Source organism: Lithobates pipiens, unplaced genomic scaffold (assembly GCF_037356315.1).
Source record: "Lithobates pipiens isolate NorthernLeopardFrog02 unplaced genomic scaffold, aLitPip1_a1.2 Scaffold_18, whole genome shotgun sequence".
NCBI classification, from domain to species: Eukaryota; Metazoa; Chordata; class Amphibia; order Anura; family Ranidae; genus Lithobates; species Lithobates pipiens.
The window spans coordinates 514,973,571-514,981,920 of record NW_027507758.1 but is presented as its reverse complement, the minus strand read 5'-3'; the positions used below and the strand labels follow the sequence as shown (position 1 = coordinate 514,981,920).

Genomic DNA, 8,350 nt, shown 5'->3' with positions numbered 1-8,350 from the left:
ATAAGCGACCATATCCAAGAATTTGCTGTTGAAAAGAGTATAATTACTAGTAACCAGCATGAATGTATAAAATACAGTTGTTTCCAGACCAACCTATTAACATTCTATGAGGAAATAATTTGTAATTTGGATAAAGGAAGAACTGCAGACATGGTGTACACAGATTTCACCAAGACATTTGATACAGTACCCCATAAATGCTTAATTTCCAAATTGAGGTCTGTTGGCCTTGACGACAGTGTATGTATTTGTATGTCCAGAGGGTGGTGATGAATAGCATATCTTCTTAAGGGTCTAGAGTTGTAAGTGAGGTACCCTTAGGCTCTTTCCTGGGATCAATTCTATTTAACTAGTTCATAAATGATATTGCAGTTAGTATAAACAGTTCAATTTCAATATTTGCTGATGATACAAAGGTAAGCAGGACAATAACTTCACAACAGGATATAACAACTTTACAAGAAGACCACGATAAAATAAAAGGGGGGTCAACTACACGGCAAATGAGGTTTAATACTGAAAAATGCAAAGTAATGGACTTGGGGGCTAAACATTTTAATATAAGTAATTCGCTGGGGAGAAAATCTCTGTGGGAATCAAGAATGGAAATGCATCTGGAGATCCTAGTAGATCATGGGCTCAGCAACAGCATGCAATTCCAAGCTGCATCAAGCAAAGCTAGCAGATTATTAGCATGCATTAAAAACAGAATTTGCTCAAGAGATAAAATTATAATTCTACCACTTCTAAAACTCTGGTTCCGCTATATCTTGAGTATGCCAACCAGTTCTGGTCACCAGTCCTCAGGAAGAATGTGCTGGAACTGGAAGAGCAAGAGAAGTCCAGAGAAGGGCAACAAAGTTTATAAGGGGGCTGAAGGACCTCAGTTATGAGGAGTGGCTACAAACACTAAACATATTCTCCCTGAAGAAGAGACACTAAAGAGGAGATATGATCTTAATATTCAAATATCTAAATGGTGATTCTAGCATAGGGAGAAAACTATTCAATCTTAGTTTTTTTAAGAAGACACGTAGCCATTCAATGAGGTTAGACAAGAAGCAGGTTAACCTTAAACTGCATAATAGGTTCTTTACTGTTAGAGCAGTAAAGATGTGAAATTGCCTTCTGCAGCTGGTGGTGTAAGTGGGGAGCATACATAAAATAATGTTTGGCAAATGTTTTGGATAAATTCATGTGGTCTGCACAGAGCCCTGGCCTCAACCCCATTGAACAACTTTGGACTGTATGATGTCAATGTCAATTGAGAGTCAGTCCTTTTTCCAACACATTGACTGACTTCATAAATGCTCTTTTGGCTGAAGGGGCAAAAATTGTCACAGGCACTCTAAAATCTTGTAGAAAACTTTCATGGAAAGCCGCAATGGATGCTTAATTGTGGCAGTGGTGGTGGGGGTCCATATTAATGGCCATAGTTTTAAAATGGGATATCCAACAAGCTCATATGATGACCTTGTGTCCAGCAAGCATCACATGTGATGCTCAGGTGTCCAGAAACCTTTTGGCAAATAGTGTGGATATGATGATCAAGCCTCAAGGAACATTTAGTGATATAGTGTACATACATGTGAATGTGCAACATTTAATATTATGCACACACAAACACACGCATACACCAGCGCTGTATCTTGGCCTAGGCCAACAAGGTCCAGGCCTGGGGCACCACTTTTTTTATTTTTTTTTATTTTTTATATAAACCAAATTTAATCTGCGCATATCAAACCCCCCCCCCAAAACACCCAGATCAAGTCAATAGCATATGCAGAGATTTTGTAGACAACAAAGCCTTTAAAAAGAAAAATTTGCACAAGTCAATCATTTACAACAAGTTTATTTTAAACCATGAGGCTTTATTTCTGGCTGGATTCAGATTTAGATGTGGAGGCTCTCAGTGATGAAAGTCTACGCCTCTTGGCAATCTGTTCCTGGCGCTTCTCCTTTGCTTCCTTTGTTCTCTTAGCAAGGAGCTTGGCATACTCTGATGCTTCCTCCTTATTCTTCTGAGTGCGCTGCTTCTTCAGGGCAATACGTCTGCGCTTGTGTTGAAGAACTCTAGGTGTTACAAGACGCTGGATCTTGGGGGCCTTAGTCCTGGCCTTCTTCCCTTCCTTAGCAAGAGGCTTTCTAACCACATATTGGCGCACATCATCTTCTTTGGACAGGTTGAAGAGCTTGTGGATTCTGCTTGCCCTTTTAGGACCCAAACGACGTGGAACAGTGTTGTCTGTGAGGCCAGGGATGTCCTTCTCACCTTTCCTGACAATCACCAAGTTCAACACACTTAAGTTGGCATCTACAATACAACCACGCACAGACTTGCGTTTGCGCTCACCAGTCCTCCTGGGGCGGTAACAGGAGTGACCCTTACTCAATAGCAGACGAACACGGCCATGGGTGAGAACTCCCTGTTTCATAGGGAAACCTTGCTTATCGTTGCCTCCACTGATGCGCACAACATATCCCTTCCATTCCTCACCCAAAGGATCAGCTGAAACTTCTGTGGCCATGCGTTTCTCATAAAAAGTACGCAGTTTGCGTTCATCGTCAACTTCAATCAGCTTCTGGCAGCCAGTAGCTGGGAAAGAGATATTAAGCTTCATGTCTGCACAGCCTATCTCAGGTCCCCCGCCGGAAAGAGCCTGGGGCACCACTTTATAGGGGGGGGGGCAACAAAAAAGCTACTCACTCCCCCCAACCCGCACAAAAAAATACAGCTCAGCCCATACAAACTGGTGGCAGACTGGCAGCAGTTGTCCACTGGTATTCCAATGTAATCTCACATGGAGCAATTACCTGGAGTTCGGGACAGATGATCACTCCAGGACACAAACAGCTTGTCTCCAAGGACAGTTATCTGTCCCTCACCATAGATAATCATTCCATAAAGTGATTACATGCAAACATCAAGGATGGCTGCAGCTGCTGTCAGCCTTTCATTGCTTTGAACAGCCTGAGCAGCTTCAAGCACCTGAAAATCCAACTGCAGGAGTCCACTGCAGTTAAGTTGGAGCTCTAAGAGCAAAAGGTGGAACATCAAAAGGAAGGGGTGTGGTTTACAGATGACAGGGTGGGCATTAAACTGGAAGGGGTGTGGCTTTGGTAGGAAGGGGTGGGTCATACTTAAATTAGGGGTTCACAAGTTTAGTCAGGCTTAGGGCAGCAAAAAATGAAATAAACCACTGGCATACACAACAAATTAGTGCATGACTTAATTTTGAATACAGTAAAATAGAAAAATAAATACTACAATGCACCTAACCAATTACTCACTGCTTTGGCCAAAAATAGAATAAAATAATAAAATCACTTAGGAATTTGATTTTGGAATTCATCCTGTACCTTCATTTACTGTATTTATTCTCGGTGTCAATGTGTGAAGCCGAAAGCTTTGGCTTTAAGATCTAATAATCAGCTGTAATGTATAGCTTGTTCTGTTGTGTCAGTATTGGTGATTTAGTGATTAATTATCCGACTGCTAAGAAGTGCTTAAAAATAATCTAAATGCACGGCTAAATGGCTTGATTGGAAGAAAAGTCGGTGCTGTGATTGAGTTCACAAGGAACATTACTGTCTCGTTTAATTGACAGCCTAAGTGGGTCACCAGCCTGGATCTCTTCTATTCATTTATTTTCTCAGGCATACCATAGCACACATGTTCGAGGCTTCCTGCTGTTTGTCTGTCACCTCAAAGAAACTCAAAATTATATCCCATATAAAATATTCACAGTGCTGGCATGACAGATTCACTTGCTCTTTATTCACAGACTGGAATAGTTATAGCTTATAAAATAAAGAATATCCCCATTTTTTCAAAAAGTATCAAAAATGCATTTCTATAGACTGACAAGATATGAACTGTAACAGCTATATTGTTATTTACCAAAAATCATAATAGGAAAATGATATAATTGTAAGCTGAAGGAATCTTATGATGTACAGTGCATAATACAAGTCTTACGGAGGCAGTGATAGGATGTGACTAAGGCTTTGAAATGTGGCCAACAATTCATAGAGTACAGCAGGGAATCTAGCTTTCCTAGAAAAATGCATTATGATAGAAGAAAACAAAACAAAACAAAAAAAAATACAATGGGCATCATGTGCAAAGATGTAGGAAAGTGGGGTTATGTCTATACTAACTGGATTCCAGCCCTCAGTTTTATGATGTAGTCTTAAAAATGAAAGAAGCTTTACTCGGTGCATTATAATTTTTTTCTTTATTGAGGTACATTAGGGCAATATATATATATATATATATATATATATATATATGTGTAAACCTAATTGATGCAATCTCACATAAGCATAAAAATGTTAACGTGAATTTTAATATTTTACATTTATAGCTTTTATTAAAATAATAATGGGTAATCCTGATGTTCCTTATTTAGGTGCTTTCTGTTACAGAATGACCATGCTCTATCTCAGTCACTAAACTGTGCTCCCATTTTGTCACTCTGCCACATATGCTCCCATTTGAAACTACAAGAGCCCTGTACCTACACATATTGTATAGAAATAATGTAAACAGCAGTTGGTGGAGTGCGTACATGCAATAATGCAGTGGCTGAAAGGAGGCTGCAGGAGATCAGCTGCACTGAGACATGGCACAGGATAAAAATAAGGCAAACGACAATTTTTTTTAACCACCTCCCGCCCGGCCTATAGCAAAATGACAGCTGGGTGGTGGTTCAGTTATCATGACTGGACGTCATATCACGTCTTTCAGGATAACTGCCGGCATGCGCCAATCGGTGGTGCAGCATGTCAGTCTGACACACCGCTACACCAATCTCAGTAAGGAGCCTCTGACAGAGGCTCTTTATCATGTGATCAGCCACCAGGGATACCACCAGGACCACCAGAGATGGATACCATGGATGAATGACCGGGTATGCCACCCATGGCCTCCAGGGATGACAGTCAGTGCCCAAAATATGCTAATCAGTGCCCACAAATGGTGCCAGTCAGTGCCCATTACCAATGGCTGCCAGATATCTCCCTATCAGTGTCCATCAATGCCACCCATCAGTGTCCATCAGTGCCACCCATCAGTGTCCATCTGTGCCCATCCGTTCCCACCTATCAGTGCTCATCAGTGCCCACCTATCAGTGCCCATCCATGCCACATATCAGTGCCACCCATAAGTACCCATCAATGCAACCTTTCAGTGCCCATCACTGCCACCAATCAGTGCCACCTCATTGGTGCCACCTCATCAGTGCCCGTCAGTGAAGGAGAAAACTTAATTATTTACAAAAAATTTAACAGAAACAAAGAAAACCTTTTTTTATTTCAAAATTTTCAGTCTTTTTTTATTTTTTGTGCAAAAATAAAAACCCCAGCAGTGATCAAATACCAAATAAAAACAGGTAGGTATCTGCGCTACTGAAAAGGGTACAAATATTGGAAGTGGAGAGCAGCCAGCACTATTTGTTGATAAGCAAATATAAAAATCTAAAAAGTCCACATGCAGCGCTAATAAAAAGCAACAGTCTTTGAAATATTAAAAGAGGAAAAGATGATAATAACTACAACAGCTTTCAGTGTGTATAAGGAAGCACACCACCTCACGTGAGAATCAAATCTGCTTACCAGATATCAGCAAGTGATAGGCATTGATTAATAACTTCCCAAGGGATTACATCTGAACTCGTCAATCACCAGTAAGTAGGTGGTTAAAGTACACTGCAAAGCTTGCATCCATTCACTTGTCCTAGGCAGCAACAAAGCAGTAAACTTCCAGTAGTCAGTGGGCGTCTCACCCAATCAAGGGGATATCATCACCAAATAGAAATAAAGCAGCATATAGTGAAGCCCGTCTCACTTGTGAAAGGATTTACTGTAGCAAGTTATATGTACAGTCAATAAGAACGATCATCATAAAAAAAATACAGCCGCGGCATTCAGCATGCTTGTGTCTCATAGCCATTAGACATGTGCATTCATTTTCGTCCGAATTTCAGGTATTTTTTCGTTATTGTTTTAACAAACGATAACAAAAGTGCAGAATCCGAAAAATGAAAGATCCGAAATAAACAAATGCTTTATTTTCGTTTTCATTGTGACAACAGTTTGATATAGATAGGAGATTCAACATGACGCTGACAATAACAATCTGTGTCTATCAAACCTGTGGTCGAATGTGCCTAACCTTATCTCTATTAGTCCAGGATTATTCGACATAGAGAGAAAAGATTCGACATAGAGAGGAATGATTCGACATAGAAAAGATTGCTGCTAGAATTGGGTGGGGGAAGTAAAATAAAAATAATGATGATCAATGTTATTGGCTGGTTGTAGCCAAAGAGGAGGAGCAGTAAAATAGCTAGAACTAAGTACACATGTACAGCCAACTTACTTTCACTTACAATTGCTAGCAGAGAGAGACACACACACTGAATCATTTCAGAAGACAGTCAATCTTATGCCGCGTACACACGATCGAATTGTATGACGTACTTAGTCCGTTGAAATGCATTTCAACGGACAATCCGCTCGTGTGTGGGCTTCAGCGGACTTTTTTAGCGTGAAGTCCGGAGTACTAAGAAGGTCGGTTTGCACACCAATCTTCCCGTCGTACTTTGGTTTCAGCGGACAATACGGTCGTCAGTATGCTAGTCCGACGGACTAAGAATGGCGCATGCCCAGAAAGGATTTACAGGGCGGAAGCGTTCTGTCTTGTAAAACTAGTGTTCGTATTGAAGCTAGCATATTCGTCATGCTGCTAATTTTGTGATCTTTTAATATAGCACATTCTTTTCTTCTTCATAATGCGAGAAAAGTGAAGTTGCTTTGCTGCTTATATTCACACAGAGTTATCACAAATGTCTCTATTCATCCTCATCTTATGATTAATATTGCAATTCGAGAATAAATAATAAAAAAAAAAAACGGACGAATTAAGCTGAAGTCTGAAAAGCGCGAATCGTCTCTAACCAAACTTCCACTAATGCAAAGTCAGCAGAAGGAGCCCAAAGGGTGCTTTGCTGTGTCAGGGACTTCCTATTTCTAGTCCCGTCGTACGTGCTGTACGTCATCGCGCAAGCTTTCGTCGGACTGTTTGTGTATCCGTGTGTGGCCAAGTCCGTTCAGTAGAAAGTACGCCGGATTGTCCGTAGGATTGTATGACGGACTAAGTACGTCATACAATTCGATCGTGTGTATGCGGCTTTATCTGGTCCGTTTGTCAGAGAACCTGAATTATTTAGCAATTAAGCATAAGCACAGCAGCAGAATAATAGTGAAGCAAGCTACAGTTCAACTTAACTTTTTCATAATAATCTGCTGCTATTGTGTTAGTGTTGTGAACTTGATAGTGAGACTAGTGTTCCTAGTGTTGTGATAGTCGCAGAGGCTGCCCGTGTTGTGGGGGGGTGGGATTTATTATTATAGATTATTATTATTATTATTATTATTATTATTATTATAGATTCTATATTATAGATTGAGATTCTATATAGTTTCTATATACCCTATCTTATTATCCGTCTGGTCAGTGATCACTATCATCAGTCTTTTTTCTGTTTCTGAACATAACATTCAACATGAATGACAAAGATTCAACAAAGCAGCAAAAAACATACAAACGTCAAATCTTGGGCTTATGGAGTCTGTCAAAAGTTCTAAGGAGATTCGACGAAGCTGCTAAACTATACGGAGTTGTACAGTTTAGCTGCTCTGTGGAATCTTCTTTGAACATACGACAGACACCATAAGCCTTCAATGACAGATTCGACCTTAATTAATTAGGATTTTCGGACGAATGCATTTTTTTAACGAAAAACAAAATAAATAAAAACAAATTTCGGGAGTAACAATAGTAAAAGTAATACATTTATTTTTGCGGAAGAAAACAAAATTCCGAAACAAAATATTTTAGTGTGCACATATCTAATAGCCATCATGACATATGTTTCATCCTAGTGGATATCATCAGAGGCGTGGCTCTACCACACAAGCACACCCTTTTAAGTGTGTCACCAGGTGACACGAATTGCGGGGGAGACAACCCCCAGGATGATGCGAAAACCCGGAAATACTCTGCTGGAACGCATCACATCCTGCGCCTGCATTCCATACAGAGGAAATGCCTCTCAGATGTGAGAGATGGAGGAGGAGTCCCCGGACAGATGCACCAACAGGAAACAGATCCTCTAGCTGCTAGACGCTATCATGTCAGTGCTAGGTATATACATGCAAAAAAGTACATTTACTATAGTCATGCCACTTAAATAATATACAAATGGCTTAAGGATACACAACTAATTTATAGGAGGATCACATAAGTCATGCAATGTATAAAAAAACATATATAAAATTGCAATA

At 40.1% G+C, this 8,350-nt stretch overlaps 1 pseudogene; it reads right to left on the bottom strand.

Annotated features, from left to right (window-relative positions):
• Positions 1-1,850: 1,850 nt before the first annotated feature.
• LOC143988846 (small ribosomal subunit protein eS6 pseudogene) lies at positions 1,851-2,657 on the bottom strand (annotated as a pseudogene).
• Positions 2,658-8,350: the final 5,693 nt, after the last annotated feature.